We start from the raw sequence: 24,558 nt of genomic DNA, 5'->3' as shown, positions 1-24,558 counted from the left end.
CCTAACCAGCAATCCCACCTTACACATTTAAAAGTATATGGTGAGTGAAAGACACAAATACTCAATCAAAACCAGACAAATAAGCTGGGCCAAAGTTAAATTCCTGCTGAAGCCCCAACCAGCCAACTGTTATTTCTGCTATTCTGAATGGCAGAAATCTATGAGTTCTTTAGAACCTCTTCTAAGAAAAAAAAATCAACTTTTAAAATTTACACATTTTTCATGCTTTTCAAATTTGTTCTTTTTAAAAACTATTTTAAGAATAACAGGGTATGTCAGTTCCTCATTCATTCTCTGTAAGCCACTTTTAACATCAAGTCATATTTTAATACAGTATTCTGAAAACTTTCCTTGAAAGAGATCAGTTTATTATTTAAGCATGTTTTCTTTCTTTGATTTTTACATTTACAGAAATCATAATTGTGGAATTCCTCTCTTTATATTGCTTGAAATCCATTGTAAAATCATTAAAATGTTTTTTCTTTTAAACCCGATTCCCCAGGAATTATAACATTTAAGAATTTTAGAAGGTAAGTAATAATCTCTTTTTCATTTTGGCTATGTAAGATTGCCAAAATCTCCTGAAAAGTGCTCAGAATATTTTTGTCTCAGCCAAAGCCAAATCAGAAACTTGTCTGATTTAACCTGAGACTGGCAGAAATGTTAACCTAAAGCTTATCCAAAGCAAAATGCTTTATTTACATCTTTTTCCTATTCTACTCTGAATATCCTTGTTCTGAACCAAGACTAGTCAGAACAGTTCTCTACTCATGTTATTATTGTTCCAGGGGATTTTGATCATGCCTTCTGTAATCTTATTCCACAAAAGCAAGAGTTGATAGCATTTATATGCCTTTGAAATTTCATGTTTTATTTATTTATGCCTTATACTTCTGGACTACTGTGATATCAACCCTTGGGAAAATTAAATCCTTCTGCTGACTGGACTCCAAAACAGGTTTGGAAAGCACTACCACAATCCATGTTTACTGAAATATCACCCTTATTACCTTTTTCTCCCCTTATTAGTAGGACCAGTGATAGATTTGGCTGCATATGGAGCAAGGATTTCAATTTCTAATTTAAAGAATGATAAACAAGGGAAAGATAAACAGCTCTGCAGGAGTATAAGGTAACATGTTTTTGCCATTTTTGCCATTAGTTTCACCATTGCCAATATGGTGAACAGAGAACATCAGGCAATAGGCAGCAAGGAACAGATGGAGGAAACAGCAGCACAGAATTTAAAACAGTTTAGAAGATTATTACAAAAGTCACTGTAGTGGGGAGTGGGGGAAAAGACATGGAGAGGGAACCAACTGGCTCTTTGAAATTGCTCACCAGGTGGTTAACATTACCTGTACATGTGATGTGAGAGTTATTGCATTCAAGGAAAAACTGATGCATGCCTGGCAAGAGCTGCTGCCAACAGGAATGTCTTCACAGGCCTTTCTGTCCCACTCATGTTCCAGCAAAAAGTTTTCAGTCATGTCTTTCTGCAGAGCTTTGTGCCAGTGAGCACACATTTACCTCAGGTACCCATAATGCAAGATTGTGGCTGGCAGCTCCACTCGTAAAAGGGGTTCCCTCACACTGAAAGTATTGTGTGTTCATGCTTCTGCCACTTCATCCCCTTGAAATTGGAAACTTGCAGGAGAGGACCACTTACAAATGCTGTCATGTTTAACTACTGGTTTTCAGTTGCATAGGATGCCATTTTAGACCCAAAGAAAGTCAGGGTAACCTTTGTTTAAATGCACAAACTAGATTGGCCTTCTCAGTCAATGTCTCCAAGACACAATATACAGAATTACAAAAGAATAAATATTATAGAAGCTAGGATGTTAGTCCAGCAATTCTTATAAAAATAACATTTTTATAATAAAAACATACACCATTGCCTTTACTTCCATAGTGTTTATTTTTTGGTCCCTTTTCTAGTAGTTTGGAAGAATATTCTCCAACATTTTGATTGGAATTTTATTCCCATTTTTAACTCCTGTAAGAATTCAAAAGCTTATAGACCCATCTTCCTATCATTTCAAGTTCTTTGAAGAAACCACAAGCGATATGAAATCCCCTTTATTTTTAAAATGTGAGGTTCCTTTAAACTCTCTGTGGTTTTCTTATATTCACCATCACATTTCTAGAGATGGAGAGCTTTCTTCAAAAGCCTTCCCTCCAACAGCCTTATGTTTAGGACTCCTCTATAAATACTGAAGTTCTGTCTCATTTTCTATTATTTAAAAAAAAAAAGAGAAAAATGAAAGAGGTTAATTCTTCCAATTAACCATCATTCAGTGGCTGGCAGGAAGTAAACAATAAAATAATTAGGGAGAAGGAATGACACACTGCAGTGAAATATTCCGGAGGAGATTTTTCACCTGTCGGCAGGTTAAAGTAATTACTTCTTTCTATTTCTGATCCATTAAAAAATAGTAACAACATCATTCTTTGAAAATAAAATAAATAACTGTTGAATAGATTGGGGCAAAATCTCTCAAGGCTATCTCACCACCAGACAGGACACCATAGTTGTTGAGTCAGGAAATGGAAAAATATAAAATAATACCTTGCTTGCTAACAGCATTGCTTTTACTAATGAAGAATAATTTATTATTTGATTGTCAGTTGTTCTAAGCAAGTATTTATACTGCAAAGATAAAATCTAGTAAAATAAACATTATTTAAAGATTTCTTCCTATTTTCGTGATGTAAAGGAACCTTGCCTTGACATTTTCCATCACAAAAATAACATGAGGTGTGGTGTATATAAATTACACTTTGGAATGTTTCTGTGTTGTTCAAAGAGATTGTGAAAGGCAGACAAAATATTCAATGTGTTTTAAAAATTAAAGTGAGTAATGGAAAATACATTGTCTTACTGAACCAGTATCAAAGAAGATTATGCCATTTTCCTGTACAGTATCTTTCTTTCAGAAAAAAAAAATGTTGTGGTAATTTTTTAATTATTAAATAAGACATGATAATGAACAAATTATTCATAATGTGATTTTACACTAGACAAAAGAAATAGGATCTTTTCCTTTCATGTGTTTAAATATTGAATTAATTACATCAACAGCCTTTGACATCTCACTTATGTGCGATCATATGTGAGTGATAAAACAGAGTTGATTACAAATGCAGAAAAGACCTGTTAAATTATCTACTTGCATTTGGAATATGCATCAGTCTGAGGAAGCCAAGTCAGTTAAAATAAATTCACTGCTTCCTCAAAGGTCTCTTTAATTGATTCTAAGCATTTTTGGGAGAGAGACTATGACAAAAATTGCAAAGTGAAGATAATTAATGGAATAAACAAGTTTAATTTAATTTGTTAAAGATTTACAAATTCTAAATGTTAGTTAAAAAATTTTACATTTTTTTTACTAAATTTTAAATATTTCTTGTATTTGTTTGCCTTATGTGGTTTTGTCGGACTTAGGGGTTTTTTAACATTTTTTTGAAAGAAATTAAGGGCGAAATTTTCATTCTTTTCTCTAAGGAGTAGGACCTTTTTCCACCTTGGCCTGTAGCTTTCTGATGAAGACCCCCACAGAACACAACTGCACAGAGTTCAGCATCAGTTGGATGATGGCAAACTAAGCCATGGAAAATCCCTGTTCATCAGACAGGACTACTGGATTGTTTCAGGTGCTGCTATTAACTCTGTTTCAGAGCCAGCATTTATTTTATTTTTAGTTTTATTAAACTTTTAAGAAAATCTCTGTATAGAACTCCAAAGAATACACCATGGAATAGCCCTAAGAGCAGGAATTAATGGAGGATCTTAAGTGATTCTTCAGATTCTCACCTGAGAGGCAATAAATCAGAGTTGAAATCAAGCATACGCACATTCTTCTGTAAAATCACATTATAAATAATTTGTTTGTTATCATGTCTTATTTAATATTTAAAAAATTACCACAACATTTTTTTTTTCTGAAAGAAAGGTATGGTACAGGAAAATTACCTAATCTTCTTTGATACTGGGTCAGTAGGACCAATCATTCAGGCTAGGCATCTGAATCATGATGGATTCACAAGGATTTTACTATTCATAAATAAAAATATTAATCAAGCTAAAATACGTTTCAGCCAAGCAGGCAGAAAAATTGAGTTTATGATCTTTGCCAGTAAATTTTGAAATATTTTTAAAGTGACCAGTTCACCCAATTAACACCTCTGCTATTTTTGAGGTGTTCTGTCTGACAAAGTGCACAGGATTTCAAAGAATTTATTCCTTGCAGGCTGACAAGTAATTTGGATATATATATGGAACCTGCAGGTCTGAAAAGCAAAAAAAATAAAACCTTGATAATTTATATATGCCAGTGAAATGAATTGTAGCCCTTGTTCTCATAATTCTGTTCATTGTACATGTACAAATTATGAATCACATATTTTATTTCCTTGTGACTTGGAAGAATGCCATTTTTCCAATGAAGTCAGTTTCTTCCCAGTGCCTACTTTGGCTATTTGGATAGAAGGAAAGCTTGCTGCAATTAATGTTTTGTTTAGTGTTCCACACAGGAAAATTCTTGTAGAGTCTAAAATACTGAAAAACTCTAAGCTAAGTACTTAAAAGTATTATTTTGGAGAAGCTTGAGTATGTGTGCATAATCCAAAAGATTGTTGCACAGTGTGTCTACCTTTGTTAAAACCACTGGTCTGAAAGATCAAAGTCCTTTTGAGATTTTCAGATGGACTTGCTGCTTATTCCCTGTGACCATATTGCTCACTAAGTCCTATTCTTACAGAACACTGTATCTCTCTCATTATTTTTATTAGAAAATAGTTTTGGAACCTCACTGCAGTGATAACTCTATAGTGTTTAGTTTTCAGGCTAAAGTAATTCTGAGGAGTTTTCATACACTTCTTTCTGTGCCTTTTGCACCTTCTTCCACAAACATATTTTTAGAGAGCATTAAGCAAAATTATATTTGATAAGGACGCAGACAAATAAGAAAATTCAGATCTCTTCCCTGCTTCATACTAATACCCCTTTCTCACATTTATCTCAAGCCAAATTCATCTTTCTTAAATGTCACTGGCCATAATCTTGCAAAACAATTCAGAAGAACTCATGTCCTTTCCACAATGACCCTGCATGTCCCTACCTCTGCTGAGGTAAATAAGAATTAAATTTACCATCTCCTAGCGCTATGAATGACTCATGCTCACAAGACAACTGAATCACTACTTCATGTCCTTCTCTCCAGCTGTTGAAAGCTAAAATGTGCATACTTTACATCTGTTCTTAGCAACTTTTCGGCTTAAATATTACATTTTTTACTAATCACTTTTGTTCCAATCCTATTCCTTGAGGCTTCAAGATGATCTAGGTATTAGTTACCTTGAGATCTCAAATGTCCTTTATATTGATCACACCTCCTAGCCCTGCATCCTCAGCAAATTCCCTGGTACACTCATTAACTGAAAATAGCAGAGTTAAAATCCTTGAGGATTCTGTTTAATAATACTTTTATTTGCAATCAATACTTATGTTTCAGTCTGCTAGCTTTTCCCACCTTATTGGCTGGATCCTAAACCATGTCACTATCCAGAATCTAATATTCTCTGTCATAACTAGTCATTCCTCACCGCAGACTGAACTTTTGGCAATAGCAGCTTAAAAATAGAGCTTAGACAAAGCTCTAAGGAAAGTTAATATTTCTTACTCAGTCAGCTCAACTGAGCATGGGCATGAGGGGAAACATAAAAATTGCAACATGCAGGGAGATCAAACAAGCTCCTTTTCTTATAACTCAAAGAAAACAGTTTAGTGTTGCAAAATTCACCAAATAAGCAGCGTGTGCAGTAGAGCTCCTCTACCTTTTTCCTAGATTATCAATGGTTAAAAAAATCTACAGCTAAAAACTTCAGCTGAAGACTTAAGTCTAAAAGCTAAGAACTTGAAGCTAAGATCCATGGTAAGCCCATTGCAGTTCATGACTAAGTCACCCCAATCAAGACTGGATAAAACTTGTCTCAGTGACTATGAAGACCCTCTTACAGCAATGCTTCAGCTCACAATTTGGGAAAAAAATGTGGTAGTGGCCTTGAAAATCATCCATAACTTGGTAAAAAAAATCTGATGAATAATAAGGAATCTGTCAGTTTGGATTGTGAAAAGTATCATTTCAACAATATATATTGATAATGCAAATATTTGGGGTTCTAAAAAAATACAAACAAAATGTTACAATGATTACTGCAATGGATCCAAAATTAAATTAACTGCAGTTAACTATGCCTGACTTTTTTCCTAGAGAATGCTAAAACCCAGCAGATGTTTTCACAGCTCAGTTCCAGCTCATTGCCAAACTGACTGGTGATTCTGGCACTTTTAACAAAGATGGTGTAGTTTCATCTACAGAAGGAAATTTTAAGTGAAAGTTTTTTTCAGTAGAAAGGAGGAGAAGAAGTTATACTGGCTCAATCAGAAGAGCTTTTTTTGGTATCTAGTTTTGTACAAATTCAAGTTTCTCAATAAAGAAAAAAGTAAACCTTTTTTTCTTAATAAGCCTTTAAAATATCTTATCTCAACAAAGCATCCAGATTTTCTTCAATTTATCTCCTTGCACATTTATTCACCATATTCTATATTCTAAACCTTAAGAAATTACTGAATGGAACCCCAAGAAACAACAGAATGTTACAAATCATTCAAAGTTAATGAGTGGTCTTAAGATATGTTAGTTTACAGCCAATCAAAATATGCATCAGGAAAGTGATTGTTTTTCTTCATTTGACACTAATCTTTAGCTACTATTTACTAAAGTTTTCACCAAGACTGGTATGTAAGATACCCCAAGATACTGGAATTTTCTTTTTCTGAGTTTTTTGATCCTTTTCACAAGTCTATTTAGACCTGCTATTTAATCAACATAAAATGTTTCCTTTGACACTTCTCTGAAGAATGCTCACAATTCCACTTTAAAATTTTGCTTGTCTCTTCATGCACATTGGAGAAAGGGTGATTCCACACAGTATTTCTATTCTGAATGTAGAGATGTCTTATTGCAAATGAGAAGCAAAACCCTTAAAAATTAGTTTAAAGCCTATAAATGTATGAAGGGCAAAAAAACTCAATACAGGACAGAAACAAAAACTAAAGGAAAACCATTATGATCTTTTTAAAGATGAAGCAAGTTAATTTTGCCACGAAGAGTAAACTATGCAGTAAAGTAAGTGATTTTTATTTAATAGAACAGCAACTTCTAGATGTATTCAAAGAAGTACTCATTGCATAAAGTCAGAGGTTTGAGAGTAGCTATAAACTTTCTTGGCTTTGGCAAATTTATGATCCATTCCTGCTAACCATGTAGCATACCCAAAATAGAAAACAGGACTGAGGCTCTACTTGGACAACCTGGTAAAATTCTTCTTTCCACTGATTGTGCAACTTGTGTAGAACTATGAGCTAGAGCTTGAGGGTGCATTTTTTCTTGTGTTCTTTTAATAATTTAGACATGAAAGCAAGGTGGCACGTCAGTGCTTGGCAAGAGATTACAATAGATCTCAGAACATTCTTGCTCAGGAGTGACCTTCTGCTTGTCTGAACGCCTTAAACTGAGGCTGCCTGAACAGACTCTGCTGTTTCTGGAAGATTAGTGTTGCAGTGCTTTCCAGGTACAAGAAATACCATTTTTGTCATAGTATGACATCTTGTGGACTGCTGGTAGTACTACCAAAGGACTCACTGTTCTTAACCTAAATATTACTCCCATCAAGTAAACGAGTACATAGAGTGCCTGTTTCTTTTAAAGCTGACTAGGTCATATACACAGCTGTCATCTATTTATGGATGAAAAACATTGCAGATGATAAGCTCGTGAGAAAGAAGATACATAGGCAAAACCTATTTAATGTACAAGCACTGAACCGTGCGATGGCAAAGTGCAGAGCTCAGGGTAGGGGAGCACCTTCGGTCCCTCAGCAGGTTCCTGGCAGGGGAAAGCTTCCAAGACTGGCACATTCCCATCTTCAGCCTACTGTTTTTTCTTAACCCACTTTCTGGCAAGCAGTCAGAAAAAAAGGATAAGGATCCCTTGACATGTCTGGCAGGCAGGTGGTAGGTCTCTCTTTCCAAATCTCCGAGGAATGAAGAATGGAATGGACAGACAATATTGAAAAGGTTGAGGGTTTTTTCATTCTCATGCCTAAAAATGGAGAGTACTCAGGATTATTTTAAGATTTAGAGCATGACTAGACCTTGCTTACAAGGCATGTGAGCTTGCCTGCTTGTATCACTGGCCCACATCACTACCTCCTGATTAAGAGTAATGGAAAAAATCTGTCTGATCATTAAGTTCCTGACTATATTTGAATACATCCCCACGTATACTTCATTTAATTTTTTCCTGAGTGACATATTCAAGGAAAACCTGCTGCATTGTTTCAAATAACAAGATAGCAAAGAGTTATGAGCTGACAGAAGAGTTGAACTGTATGAAATCTATACAGTATTTTTTCTCCCACAGGACCTGAGGCCAATAGTTTTAGCTAAAATGGTTTTTTTTTCTTTTAGATCCCTTTGCTGCTTTTTGGTTTTGCACACCAAATCTCCAAATCTACTCCCTCTGTTTCAGGTCTCCTGTTAGTTCTTCATTTGTAAGACTGTACCATGCACCCTTCCAAAGAGCAAGAGATGTTGGACAAGGAAAGGAGGCTGTACTTTACAGAAGAACAAAAATAACCACTACCATTATTTAGATGGCACTGTAAAAATCAAGTTTCATGAACAGATACGTTTGATTGAAATTGTGAAATATATCACTGTTCATGAAGGTGGATGCTGAGATACTGTTTTTGGACTTTTCCTCCACAGTTCAATTTAACTTTAGGGTTTTGATCAAGCAGGGAAATGCAAAAATGCTCTGAGAACTTGGCAGGAGTTTCCTATTCAATCTGTATGTGTTTCAGGGAGTTGGAAGTTTTGGCTGGGAATATAATCTCTGTATCCCTAGTGTAAATGAAGGGAAATTCCAAAATATTCTTTTCATCAGTTTTTTGTTGTTTTTTTTTTTCCTATGGAAAAGATTCATCAGTTTAAGAATGATTTTCAAGTTAAAGTCTCATCAAGTGCAGAGAAAATCCTTCAAAAGGAGGATAATATTAGGGGTAGGATTCAGCCCAAGATTAAGACCTCGTTGGTAGTGACCACATCTTGACAGCACAGGAAACTCAGAAAGTTATCATGGGTTAGAAAGCTAAATTCAGCTGTCAGCCTCAAGCTGATTCCCATGCTGTACTGAACACAGACAAAAGATGTTGTGTAACCTGTTAAGTAGCTGTCAGTGCTGTACCATTTTTGCAGACACATAGATTAAAAACAATCAAAAAAATCACCTGACTGATGAAGCACAGTAACACAGTTAGCTACCATCATGAAAGCAAAAAATGAGAAGGACACACTACCAAAGAAATTGTACACTGTTGAATTTGACCCACATTGCATATTAAGCCTGGCACAAATAAGTATGAACATAAGGAGAGCTAGGAATGGTGACGTAAAACACTAAATCTAGCCTTCAGTGGAATCTACCAGCCTCACAAGGTCAAAAGCTGAGATTTTAAAACTAGGGGGAAATTAGCCTTTGTCAAATATTTACAATTATTGTGTTATAAAACCCCTTTGATCCCTCCCCTGCCCTAGCCATGTTTTCTAACTCTCAAGTGATTGCTTAAGAAGAGAAGCAAAAAATAATGTCCCATTGCTTATACATATTTATTACCAGTGGGCAGCTGAAGGCTAAATACATACATCTATATATAAAAAAAAGCCAAAAGTAATTACTTAGGCATCAGTAAAAGGAAAAACACCAGAAATATTGAGCAAGAATTTAATCAGAATTATTAAAAAAAAAAACCCACAATGCATTTCGGTCTCAATTTTTCTTTCTTTCCTTCTTTTTCTATGATTTATATTTGTTCTGCTAATCATTAATCCCTCCTGTCCCTGTTCCCAACTCCTGGCTGTAGTTTGCACTGGCTATTGAACTTGATCAAGCCAGTCTGCTGGCTGTAAGGCATAAAGAACATTATGTAATTTTTGCTGTAATTTTTTTGCTACTCTTAGTGGTTTGCTATGTCTATTCTTTGCTTGTGTGGATCTGAACCTGTATTACCATTCCAGAAACAGACTTACAAAAGAACTTGAAAGGGGTGTATATATGATATTGGTAAATGAGCAGTATGCAGTCTGTGGCTGTTTGCTAAAGCAAGATACAGAGAATAGGATACAGATACAGAGAAGAGGAGGAGTTAGGATGTAGAGAATGCTTAGGGGGAGGGAGAGAGATGAGTGACACCAATTTTTCAATCTAAAGTGTATCACCTAGATAAAAATCTGTTATCAGCTGTTACAAGGAGCTATCAATAAGCTGTCACCAAAAGGGAAAGCACAGACATTTCCAACACTTAACTTTTCCAGCCACCACAATGGAACAGCACACAGCACTGCAGCAGCACAACAAAGCCAAAGCAGCTTCTTGTTCACAAAGAGCTGTAATTCACAGTACCAACCACGTCACTGGGCAGCATGTCCCAATGTGACATCTCTTTCCATGATGAAATTTTTCCTAATATCCAATCTAAATCTTCCCTGGCACAAATTCAGGCCATTTCCTCTCGTACTGTCACTTGCTACCTGAGAGCAGAGATCAACCACCACCTCACTACAACCTTCTTCTCAGGTAGCTGCAGAGAGCACTAAGATCTCCTTTAAGCCTCCTTTTCTCCAGGCTAAACCACCTCTGTTCCCCCAGACACTCCTCATAAGGCCTCTTTTCTAGGCACAAACTGCCTTAATTCATTATTTTATTCTTCTGAACAGATATCAAATGCCAGGTCAAGTTCTTAATTTGCTTTTCATTTATATCAAGTCAAAGGCAAAGTTTAACTTTGCATGACTATGAAGTCTATGGTTTTCCTGCAAATTTATAATGGATAAATGTTTTAGACATTTATAAAAGATTTTTAATATTACATTTTTAAAGAGAAAAGCATAGCTTTCTAGAACTAAAGTGAATGTAATTGCTACAGCAGCTGGACAATGACTGTTTCTGTCTTCAGTTAAGCAGCAGATTCTAAGCACCAAAGTAGATCAGAAGTACCATATCAATCATTTTTCACAAAAAAAAACCTCCAAGAAATAAAATTGTGTAGACATCTTCTGTTTGACAGGGACATTCAGATACGATAGCAGAAATGTCAGCATTTTTTCCTGAATTAGCTTAATCACTCCCATTTGTTACAAACCATACCTTTTTGTGTGTCCTGGTCAATAAAATTGTATCAGCTTTGTTCTAGGCTGAGTAAGGAAGAGATAGCTCTGACACAAGCATCTTTTACACCTGAGTCACTTGATGATCAAACAATTCAGTCTTAATTGTTTTAAAACAAGGTCTTAAATACTTCAGGAGGAACGTGGTACTGTTAGTGGACTTGAGTCATTACAAATGATGTAAACAAATTGGATAGAGTCCAGAAAACAGTCATAAAAGTTATAAGAGGTGAAAAGAATGACCTATGAGGAAAGGTTGAAATAATGGAGTTTGTTTAGTCTAGGAGAGCAAAGACTGAACTGGGATATGACAACAATCTGCAAGTATGTATAATGCCCTTTCTATGGAGGAAAATGATCAACTGTTGTCTATGTTCACTAAGGAAAGTGCAACAATAATTTACAAAATTTGCAACAAAGGAGATTAAAGTTTGGTGTTAAGGATAGATCTCCAAAGAGGCTAGCTAAATAACAGGATTCCTGGTTTGGAAAAGGTTCAAACTGATTTTCAAGAGTAAATTGAAGTTTTGGACTGATTCAGAATACTTAAAACAGTACTGCAAAAATTCATAACATTAAGGCAAACGACAATCAGTCAAGAAGGATTAAATGTAATACAATTTATTTTAGAGAGAACATTTTCAGTTGCATTAAAATTCAATTAAACAATTAAAAACAGTTTTAACTGCTCAGAAAACTTGGAGAGGCTCTGAATGGCCTGGAGAAGTCTTTTAAATCTTGGCTATTCTTACATGTGATGGAATTTCTCCCTACGTGGAATATTTTATGTCTCATTCACATAAATAGAAGGTACACTTACTGATGCAGCAGAGTTCTTTGAAATACACTGAGAAGTGGAGCTCTTTAGAACTAAAGGACAGACTTTAACACTATGTAATGAAGCTGCAGGAAGTATCTGTATAGTTTGATTATCTTATAAACCAAGCAACTATAGATATAAAGCCACCTTCTTTAAGAAAAAAATAAGAAAAAAAAGAAAAGGTGCTGGAAGTCTAATTCCCTCCACTCATTATGAGGACCTGTGTGTATAAATCATAAATAGCCTATGAAATGCTTATTTTAAACAAAAGGCAGCTTTAATTCCAGAGTATTTATTCAGTATTTATTCCTGGCAGTTTATTCCAGAGCACATTGAACTTGACCAGCTTCTCTCCTCTATAAGTAGCTGGGACAGATAATGCATACATATACATCTTAAAAAGCCATACACACATTTTCAATAAATACGAATATAGCAGGTGGTATGTCTTACATGAACATTTCCTGTCTTTTCCCATGAAAGCATTTATATTCATTTCAGTTGACAGGGAACAAAAATTACTTGGTGGAATTCTAGTGATTAGCTACAGTACTACATAGACACTTAATAAATATTTTATTATTTTTAAAGTACCATCTAAAAGTTAAAAACCCATATTTTCAACACAATTGTACAATGTACAATTCATAAATGTTAACCAATTCAAACACCTTTTCATCCTGTCAAGGATGGGCAAAAAAATAATTTTAGCATCCAATTTAAGTGCTAACAATAAATTTCTTTTATTTAATATGGATATTATCCTTGGAAAGAGACTAGCACCTGAGAGATGTTAAAACACAGAAAAAGGTTGTTAGGATAAAATTTGTGGAAATTAATGGCATATGGGGATGTGCCAAACCAACAGTCCTGTACACTAAATATCATTACAGCTGGCTGCCCTCAGAAGAAATAAACTTCATATTTAGAACTCAAAAGCTTCCATTTTGATAACAAATGCAGAAGCTACAGTTTGGATTACTCATTTATGATAAATACTGAAAGTGTAGGTAGCACCATCCAATCCAATTGTCCCAAGGAAAGGAACATTCAGTATGTGAAAAAAATCTCCATAAACCTATCTGAAACACAGTTGAACTTGGACTTGTTTCCACAATCTAGATTAAAGGTGGGAAATCTACTTGCCAGAAGCAGGAGTTACTTTTGAGATATGCTGTTGTCACATTCAGCCACGGCTGACAAACATCAGACAGCTAAACTAAGGACTTTCCTCAGGGAGAGCCACAAGGTATTCTACTGTTCTACACAGTCTGTTAGGAGAGGTTACCTATGTTCTCCTTCCTCTGGTTGCTTGGAGAACATACAGCAAAGGAGGGACTGTTCCACTGCTCGAGATGCACATCCACGAGCACATGTCAGCTCCAATCTTCCTACAGAGCTTTGCAGCTCTCTGGACTGCAGAGTTTGGAACATACTGGAGGCTGCTGAGGAGCTGCTCCTGCTTTTGCAACCTCTGCCCTCTTACACCACGGGGCTTCACTTTGCTAAGATGTAGGAAGTCCTAAAACATCCCAGAGCCATAGAGATACCCAAAATCTGCAGCAGAAATGAAGGGGTGAAAGGATCTTTAGAAATACTAATGTATTGTCTAAATAGAAAGTTCATGTATGTTTAAACATTTTGATATATGTAATGTTGTTTCTGTATTAAACATGCATTTAAGCAAAAGGAACAGTAAGCATAATCACCTCACCTAAGAGAAATACAAGTACTACATTTGACAAAAATTTCAGAGGAGCACAGCATACAACTTTGTCTTTTGTTTGGATGCTTAGGTGATCCAGTTTTAGCTTGCCATGTTCTTTCCAGGAGCCATAGTGCCAAACATCAAACAGCAAGTGTACCTATGTAATAAGAAATATACTTCAGCCACAAAAGTCAATAGGAATTTAGTTCTATAGCCAGAACAATTTTATCAATAAAACAAGAAGGTACAAAAATTCAAAGATTTTCCTGAACTTGTCGTTTCCTTGTATGCTGAAGATTTGAAATTTGGTAAATTATATTGCATTTGATAATTAGAAATTAAAAATTTTTATTAATAAAAAATTATTTTCATTTTCACATATATTCATAGGAAAGTATTATCATAGATATACTGACCTGCATTACTTTTATTTTCTTTCTTTCCAAGAATTTTAACATTATACCGCTGAAGTAAATTGATAAAGGATCTGCTTCATAAAACCAGATTGCCTGAGATTATGCTTTTGTCACAGAAATGGGAAAAAGAAATTAAGAATAAAGCCTAGTATGCTACTCCTTTACCCCTCCAAAAAAGACTTCACACCTCCCAGTTTAGATTTAATTATTAAGATGTGTAGCTACTAAAAAGATAAACTTCAAAGAATCACAGCAGTTGTATAGAAACATTAGTCCAGTTCTCAAAACAGGAAAAGAAATATTGTGAATCAAAAACTGGACAGTATAGACTAAGGTCTAGATGGATGTGTGTGGTAGCTGAATCTTCAAATAATTTCAAGAAAATTTGCATAGCTTTCTATAATTATTGTTTTATTATTATTTTTGTAGCTATGTACATATAAAAGCTCTGAACCTCTTCTTTGCACTACACTCCAAGAATCCCCAGAGGTAGCCTTGTCCCCAGGGATATACACTCAACACACACAGAGCTGTTCCAGTTCTTTTGCACTTAGGCTGACTATTGACAATCCCTGACAGATCAGGAGTTTAGGAAACCTATTTTAGAATTATATCTACAGTGGATTGTCTACAAAGAAGACATGATATAGTGACTAAAGGGTATTTGATAATGTAATTACCAGGCAAATTAGGTAGCTCTGTTTTTCAACCTGAGAAAAGTGACTGACCTGCAACTATACCTCACTGCTCAGAGAGAAAACTGGTTTATATCTTTCACTTGTTCAAGGAATTGAACTAGAGGTATTTAAGTTGTTAAAGAGCCACTTATATTAGGAGGAAAAGAAGGTGACAAAGATAACATACATGTAGAATTAATCTGTCACATGAATAAAAAAGAAGGCATTTAACTGAACATTAGAAATAATTTGAATCCTGAATGACGTACGGCGCCTTCTCATAGTTTGGAATATGGTTATCCAGGAAAGCAAATAAAGATAACTTCTAATGCCATCAGCAGCAGGAAATTGGAGTAACAGCTACTATCTGGAAGCTCAATTCTATTTAGAACTAGGATTAGGGGAAGTAACTAAATTGCAAACAGATGAGAGAAGTTGTCTCTTCAGTTCTGTTATCCATCAGATTTGTCTACACGTAAGGCCCTTAAACAAGGCAAATACCAGAGAAGCTTTAGTCAGTGTGTAAAAAAAAAGTGTCTTAGCAGCCTAACCAGTAATGTGTAGGTAGTTACTGATTAATTTCACAGGATTTTGGGACAATATCTGCCTGTAAATACTGGAGGAAATGCCAATTTGATAAAAAACTAAATGTGCCAAACTACCACTCTTTTGGAAGATAATTCACAATGAACAGCACAGGATGTTTTAATCATCATTATAATCATCATGTGTAATCATATTGATTCCTTGAGAATCACCATCAGCAGATGGCTAAATAGTAAATCACTGGTTTTGGGAAAGCCTATGTTGCAAGGGTCCTTGCAGCTTAGTCTTCAGCTGGAATGGATGAGACACTCCAAATTTCTGTTCTGTTCAGTTCTTAGAACCAGTTAGCCCATGGTCTTCCATGACATCCCTACAATACATATGAATCTGTGTCCTAGAAATCTTCTGACTTCCTTATGAAATAATAACCTGCATGACCACCTCTACAGCTGCAGGAACAATTTCTACTGAGTACTTATGAGGCCAGTTTGATGAGCAGGAACCAGCTGGCCTGCCACAATAAAATTCAACACATTAAAGAATAAAGGAAGGCCTGTCAGAGGCTTATCAATACATACTCCAATCATCACACAATTTCAACCCTTTGAATCTGAAATGGGAAAAAATGTCTTTATCATTTTCAGGGGTGACAAACTTTATTTTTTTCTTTCCTACTCCTTGATAAGCAAATGTCAATATCTTAATAAATGATGGGACTATCTCACTGCAAGTTAGTGTTCTGAATATTCACTTGTGCTTTTTTTAAATGTGAAAGAAACTGCCCACTACACTGACAAACATTATCACCTGGAATTTCCCATCAGTGCTGATCCAGGCATACTCTTGCATCTAACACTCAGATTGTTTTGGGAACCCAGTGACTTAGCAAAGTATTTGTAGTGTGAATATACACTGCACATAACCCTGAGGTACAAGGTAAGAAATGGTGTTACAAGATGCTAACATAGCATAAATAATGTTAAAGTAGTTTGTGCTACTTCCTTCCCATGTGTCCCATGTCTGTATGACCTGTCCTGTTTCTACATCTGTTACAACCTTCAACAGAAAACTTTTACTTACAGACAGCCACATTTTCTACCAAGACCAGACTTAAGTGTGACTGATTGACTATTTCATAGTGTTGACTACCAAGTTCTTTTTCTTCACTCCAGAAGAGAAGCCAAAAGCAAATATCACAAGTCTTTTTTCTTCTACAGATGTGATTCTGCTGACAGAAATGAAGAATTCACATATCTTAACCATTCAAATTTGCAAGAATTTTCTCTCCCATTCTTAATCTTAAATAACTGTTAAATCTGCAAAAATGTTTACCCTTCCTAATGTTTACCCAAAATTGTTTTACATTTTCTGGTGAATATGTGACACAAAATTATCAGCTACATTCCTGTACAAAAGTTCCATTAAACACTTATAAACTAAAGTAAGCAACAATGATAAACTACCACTAGATATTTAGAAATATTTGTAAACTACAAAAGCAGGAAACTTTAACTAAGATAAGGCTGCATCTGTATCCTGTTTCTGTGTCATATGTATCACACACCAATAAAGCAATATTTGCTCCTACATATTTCTTGCTACATGCAGAGAATCCTCCTGCAACTTTTAAGACATAGAATAATGGTCATGAAAGTAAGTTTATGTATGGAATTCCAGTGACATTCAATAAAATACTATGCCTAAAAAAATCAGGTCCTTACCATGCTTCTAGAGTATACAACACTAACCAGATTCAGAAAGTAGGAAAGCTGTTGATGACAGGTTTTTATCCAGGTCTGATTTCTTTATAAAGGCAGGCTTCTATCACACATGCCTTGTGGGGCAACATTTTATCAATTCATGTTTTTGTCTCATCCATCCACTCTTATCAGACTACAGCTACTAACACACAGAGTCTGCCACTGGCCAGCCAGCCATCAAAGAATCTGACATATTTTGATATCTTCAGCCCTGGATTCCAGTCTGTGAAAGGAGAGAGTAGGAAGAAAGGGGCAGAAAGGTATGTGCAGTGCTCCTGGCATTAGTCAGGGTTGATAAATAAAAACCTTGGCTCTCCACTGCATTTATAGCAGATAGATAAATGGTAGATAGGTAAATCTTTTCAGATATGATTTTCTTTTCCTATTTATTTAATTATTGTTTAGTTTTAATGATTTTCTAAGCAATCAAGTTTTAGCTAGAAAACAAATTCAAAAATGCCTTTTTCAGCCAGTGACTTCAGTGGGATCCAATTTTTCCCTTGGAGCATTAAGGAATTCACATTTCCTGCCTGTTGGAGCCATACACTCCTTAGAACGGTTGTAAAATCTCTTTGTGGACAGAAGGAAAACATTCTAAATATGTTTTTCTCAAAGAGCTGATTAAAACACATGAGACCAAAGGTGTAAGCAGTTGAATCTCTCTAACACCATGCTACTGCATCAGAGGCCACTTGGAGAAAAAAAAGTCAAGGTTATATTTTCTTCTTCCCTACTTATAAAAACTTCAAGAGAAACATGCTAATATGCTCTGATGGAAAACACTAAAGTAGCCAATTTCTCAACAGTGAGCAACAAGAGCTTTTAAGAATATAAAACCAGAGCTCAATATAGAGACTAAAAGTCAATTTAAAAATAGAATAATTTTCATTCTTTTGCTGAATTCAGCCAAACATTCTTACCCTTGACAAATAGCTTGTCTTCTTGAGACATAATTTGAAGAGGGCACAAAAACCCATTTAACTGATGATATTTAAGTTGCTGTTTCACTCCCACATCCAGTTGTCCCAAAAAACTTTCTGCCTTCTAAAATAAGATTACTGACTTGATGAGTGAGGAGAAAGCAGAGGTTGTTGCTTATTTCAATTTTAGTAAGGCTTTCAACACCATTTCTCTCAGACTCCTTATATACAAACAAACTGAGGAAGTAAAGATTGGATAAGCAGACAGGGAGCTGGACTGAAAACTAACAGGCTCAAATCTAGCTAGAGACCAAGCAATTGTGGGGTCCCACAGAGGCTGAAATTGGGTTCAAAGCAGTTTAATGTCTTCACTGATGACCTGGGTGATAGGACAGACCCCCAGCAAGCCTGCACATGATACAAACTGGGGGAAGTGATTGATAAACCAGATGGATGTGCTGCCCTTCAGAGGGATCTCAACCAGCTGGAGAAATGGGCTGGCAGGTGTATTGGGAAGTTCAGCACAAGGGACTGCAAAGTCCTCCACCCACAGAGGACTGGCCTCAGACACCCCCAGACAGACTGGGGGCTGAGAAGAAGTAAAGCAGCTTTTATTTATGACTATCACCATGTATAGGTTCTGTTTTTAAAATTAACCTTTAGGAGCTCTTGAGAGTGAGGAAAGCAGAAATAAGAATGAAAAGAACTGTACTCGTACCACTTGTATGACTGCAAGCAACAGTAAGAGGATGGGGTTTAATTCCATTCAGTGAGTTCACACACAGAACAGAAGTGCTTGAAAACAAGATTCTCATCCCATCCTGACAGGCAGGTAAGATATTCCAGTTGTGGAAGGCAGGTGCTACAGTACAAAATGCAACACCAACCATCAAGAGCAACTGTGCCATGCACAAGGCATCAAGTATGAGAGTTACTGACACATTTTCCCAAAAAGGCAGACTCTTTGACTTCAGTTCTTGACTAGATAGTCAGTGAATTGCAAAGGAAAGGAAAAAAAAAATAAAATCAGGCCATTTGCCCCATAATTCTACATAACATAAAGAAGTTAAGATTATTATTATTAATTAATTATAAGTCTTAATATTAATATTATTATCTTGTTAAGATATTAACAAGCCTCCTGAACTGCTTGCATCATCTCTAGATCACATAGAAGGTAATCACTGTCGCCCCTTTATAATATAATTTTAAAATTTGTATGGGAAAAGAAAAACAAAAGACAATTTAATACTCCTCACCATTCAAGAAGAGGCAATTTTCTTTTTCTTTTCCATTGATGTAGCAGTCAGAAAAATATGGAGAACATTAGCTGGAAAGTTTCTTTGTGATTTCTTTAGGGTACTGACTTGCTACCTTTTCAGTTGCTTCAGTCTGATGAGCCGTGAGGTCTAACAATTCATGATAGAAATATTACTAGGTGAGAAAAAGCTAGCTACTACCACTGTAAAGTTTAAGTCACACCGTATCATGATGCCAGAATAAGCAATGGTATAGTTCCAAATTCTAGGTCAAAACCACTTAATCTATCCCTTCCTAAAACTAGTCCTGATCTTAGGTATGCAAGACCAAATTTTGAATGCTTATTTGTTAGATCAAGATGATTTATCCATCTCCTTGCCTTATTATTACTATATTATTTTTAATTTTTTTTTGTGGTGATTGAGATAGTGGATAAATAACAATTTTAAAACCCCAAAAGACAAAGCAGAAGCAAAGGTAAGACAATATTTCAAAAGTAAATTTAACAGGATAAAAAGTCAAGTGGTTCTAATGGGGTCTGATGTCTGTGGCTTGTTAGAATCAAGGCAGTAGTTAAGATTGGTTTTGGTGGAGACAGGGCACTGCAGCGAGTCTGGACCATTTTGCTTGCCAGTTATACTGTTTTTTAAAGTTTATAAAGGAAAGATGAACTGGTAGCACAACCTGAACAGGGACAACTTGTTAATATAAGAATATATATACATTATATATATATATATATATATATATATATATATATATATAAGAACATCAAAGATGTTAAAAATGCTTTTATTTGGAGACAGAGAGAAAGGAAAAGGAGAGACAATGATTATGAGAGAGATCAGGTGGAGGGGTATAATCAGTGAGGCCTGAGATTGGATTACTAAAATACCAGATTAGCATCTGTGATGAGGGGAAGAAAGACAAAGAGAAGAGGAAAGTTGCTTAACAATCAAATTTCTTTTAGATGATGTTCAGGTCTCCTTCAAAGAGGAAATTACATTATTTTTTCAAATCTTTCTCTTGTCCTGTCTCTATGTCCTGAAAGAACAGTGTTGTGAGGATAAATAGGGATTTGGGCTTGAAACTTGGCAATACATTTAAGACTAGACAAAGCAAAATCTCCTAATTTGAGTTTTCCACAAATTTAAGAAAAACAAGGACAGAAGATAGTTATAAGAGGTTATTTTATAGCTACGTTGGCCAGGTGACTTATAAAAAATAGGGAATTAAATATTTGCACTGATTAACTATAACAAAAACTACTATTTTAAGTACTGATGTAAATTATGGAGACTGAGCTGTCAAAGGAGATTGGAGAGAAAAAAGAACTCTGAAAATGATGAGCTAGTGGTGATAGAAGGTCAACAAAAGGATTTGAAAAGATTTCATGAATAAATGGAGATAAAAGTGCTAGGTGACAAAAAGTTTACTAAAGGTACATTTAGTATGCAGGAGAAATAATTCTCAACTAAAAATAAAGAGGGTAAATTGAGGAAACAGGACAGGTCAGACCTCATTGATCATCTACTTGGAAACCAAAAATTACTAAGCAGTGAACACAGGAGATGATGAAGAAAAGGAAAGACGAGTAACAAAAATTAACGATTTTTGCAGTCTGGTATTCTACTAAGTTTTAAAATGTGGCTGTTATATAGTTTCAAAACCTAGAGAGTAAAAAGAGATTAGGTAAGATCACAGTGACAGATGGAGATGTCAACACAGATGATATAATGCCTTAATGTCACTAAATGAACAGCAAGTCTTGATTGAATGAAAACTTTGCAGCAGATGGTACCTTTATCATTGCAGACAATCCAAAGTGTCACTATATTACAATTTATAATTTTTATTGATCAGTGGAAAATTTAGCAGTCTATTTCTATAAAGGTTATTTTTTTCCTGGTGATATCTCTAAATTTCTAATATCTTTTGCAATATTTATAACTGCTGCCACACAGAGAAACCTTTCTCTTCAGTTTGCAGAATTTATTGGAAGTGCCAGAGGCCCATATTTGACTGCCTTAGATTATGAACTGAATATAAAAAGATGGAGTGAAAAACTGACACAAGATAAAAAGGTATCATGTTATCATATCCATAAAGCTATGGATATTTATTTCCTGGGCTCCTTTATGTTGGAAGCACAAGTTTCCTCTACAGATCCAGCCTTTATGCCTTGGAAGCCTAATCCTTGTTGGAACTCATTTAGGGAGGTATTCACAAGAACAAGCTGTGATTTAACAGAATTTGTTTGTTAATCTCCACTCTGGTGATCAGAGAAAGTGAAAGTCATTCAGAACCTTGTTCAAAAGATGTACTAAACTGTATGAGTTCAGAGTTGTTTGACTAGCTGAGGTGCCAGCCAAATGTGTTCTGAAAAGAGGAAGCAAGATTTGGTCTCACTTCTGGCTTTCTCTGTTTCAGTGCTATAAACCCTTGGAATAGCTCACAAGGTTAGTTTGACCTTCTGTTCCTAAGCATCCAAGGAAAACACTAATAACACACTATTCTACCTAGCCTACTGAAGCTAAAGAGGAACTAAAGAACAAGTGTGAAATCGACTGTATGTTTTATTCAACTTTCTGTTCCACAGAAACAATTATATGCAGAGATGTGCGAGATTTTTAATTTGCTTGTTTTACCTGCAGTTTTTCAGGGATGTAGCTTAGTTTATTGAAAATAAATTTTGGGGTTTTGGATTTGCCCATTTTTTAATTACTCTTACTAATTTATAGGTGCTTGGAGATGACCTCATTTTTCTGTTCACGCCTCCCAATTTCATACTCTCTAGCTGATCATGTCACTTTCCAAACTGAGATATCAATCTCCTTAAGAAAAGAAAGAATTAACAGCAAGTAAACCAGTTTATCAACAATTGTTTTTGCTCATGCATTAACAGGAAGAGCCATTTAAAAAAACTTTAACAAAATCCTGTTCACCCCGGTTTTGCAAGGCAGTCTATTGTTAAAAGGCATGAAGGAAAGAGGAAGGAATTCTGACCTACCATCCCATGCATAGACTTCCCCAAAAATGTCAGAAATAATTTATAATTTATATGGAAATAGAGCACCAAGTGGTCTGTGAGGGACATTTCCACATCTCTAGGCTGTTCCATGTGGTTGTAACCTGGGCTATTTTACTGAAAAAGCAGGGCACTACCGATTGCACAGGCGTCCTCTCCTAGCAGTACATCACTTTACCAAGTACACGCTTCTAGGAAGGAATACAAAACAAACAGAAGCTTATGAAGACCTTAATTCTTATCTGATATTGTTCAAATATGAGTTATGACATCACAAAGAAACCCTCAATCCTGGATAAATATTTGCTTGAGCAAATAATTTAGCAAATTTTTTTTCCGGTATAAGAAACTTTAGCAAGAACACACACATAAGAATTTCAAAGATACATACCCAAGAGTTACAGTATAGTTTGAATTTAAAAGTCATTTTCTATGACAGTTCTGGAATGAATATGCAGCTGAAAGAGACTAAGATCCCATCTCACTAACACTTCTGCAGTTCATTCATTTATTAGTGATGTTACTACCTCATCACAACCCACTCTTTTCTCATCAAACTCAGCAGCAAACATCATAACATTGACTTGCTTGGATACTTTAACTTTGCCAGAAGGGAGAAAAAAAATTGTTAGTAGATTTTGGGAGAAAAAAATAATTGTTAGGAAATTTAAAATTTTTAATTGATAAAAAAGGAAATGCCAGTACATGCACTGTACTGACCAGCACTAACCATTTCTATTTTATGAAGCTTACTAATTATAGTGTTACCTTTTAAAGTAATCATATAAGTTTGAGGTTTTTTATTCTGGTTCTAATTAATAATGATATTAACAAGAGCTTTTTAAAGAAATTTTAGGCCAAGTCCAAGGAAGCATAGCAAATTAATGGATCAAAGTTGTATTTACGCTAGATATTAATTAAACTGTTGTGTTTAAAAGGCAGACAGAAGACTTCTGTACTGAACCTAAAAAAGTTTTTAACTTCTTCATGGATTAGGGTGATCAGTAATGTTTTTTGTCAAGTAATAATAAAATCTCTATAGTGATCTGCTCTGGCTCCATGTGGAAGTTTCTGTCAGCCTCAAATCCAGGTGCTGAACCCTTGATGGGAGGTTATGTGGCTTATAGGGAAGAGCAGAGACAGGTGTAGCCCCTCTCACATCATTTAGCTCAGCTAGGATGATGCTGCCCAGCTCTGGGGCTGAAGGGAGGGCTGAGCTCTTCCCACAGAGGTGGGAATTGCACTCTGCATCAGCATCTGGAAAGTCTGTCCAGGCTGACAGACAGGGAGAGGTGAGCAGGCTCTGCAGAGAAAGTGAAGTGTAAGAAGTGAACGCCAGTCTTGTGCTGTAGAAGAGAAACTGATGTATCAAAACAGTAATGGGCAAGTTGAAGAATTAGCTTCATTACAGGGAAGAAAATAATGTTCTGGAATAATCACAAATGAAATCTAAGGAGAAAATTAAAATGAGATGGTTTATTACTAAAAATTATCATTACCTTTTTTTACCAAAAATTTTTACTAAAAATTATTATTACTAAAAATAATCACTATACTTCCTGCTAGTAATTATTGTAATGGTAATTTGATTGGGAATCTTTGACAACTGAGGACATGCATGATATTATACCACCTAAATACACACTTTCCAAAAAGCTCCCAAAAATGAAAAAAATAGAGCTGAATTCAGCAGCTCTATTATCTAGTTAATATTGCAATTTAGTTACTGCTGTGTGTTATTTTTGATAAAGTTTCAAATGGAAGAACATTCAAAGTTTATCTGAAAAAAATATTTAAACATTTTAAAACTGCTATATTTGCTTATCTAAGGATAAAATCAAAATAATTTTCAGCTATGGTTCATTTATGTATTATCCATGTATGCAGTCAAATGTGAGCTTTTGCAACACATTTGCTTTGAACAAGAAATGACTGCAAAAATGTTTTTTTCTTGCAAGGTTTTACGTTACCTACAGTCTGAATTTTCTGTTCCTTAGCCACTGACATCTTTAACAGGATGTGTTTCTCCTACACATTATCTGCCAAATGATTTGGCATATTTCTAGTCACAGGGAGACCCAAAATCTGCTAGTTAATTTTTGTGGAGTTGGCACCTATGCATGTTTGCCT

This window comes from Pseudopodoces humilis, chromosome 1 (genome assembly GCF_049639895.1).
Source record: "Pseudopodoces humilis isolate 2021_Gansu_Grassland_sample_001 chromosome 1, ASM4963989v1, whole genome shotgun sequence".
Lineage (NCBI taxonomy): Eukaryota > Metazoa > Chordata > Aves > Passeriformes > Paridae > Pseudopodoces > Pseudopodoces humilis.
The sequence above is the reverse complement of the archived record's forward strand: the minus strand, read 5'-3'. Positions refer to the sequence as shown.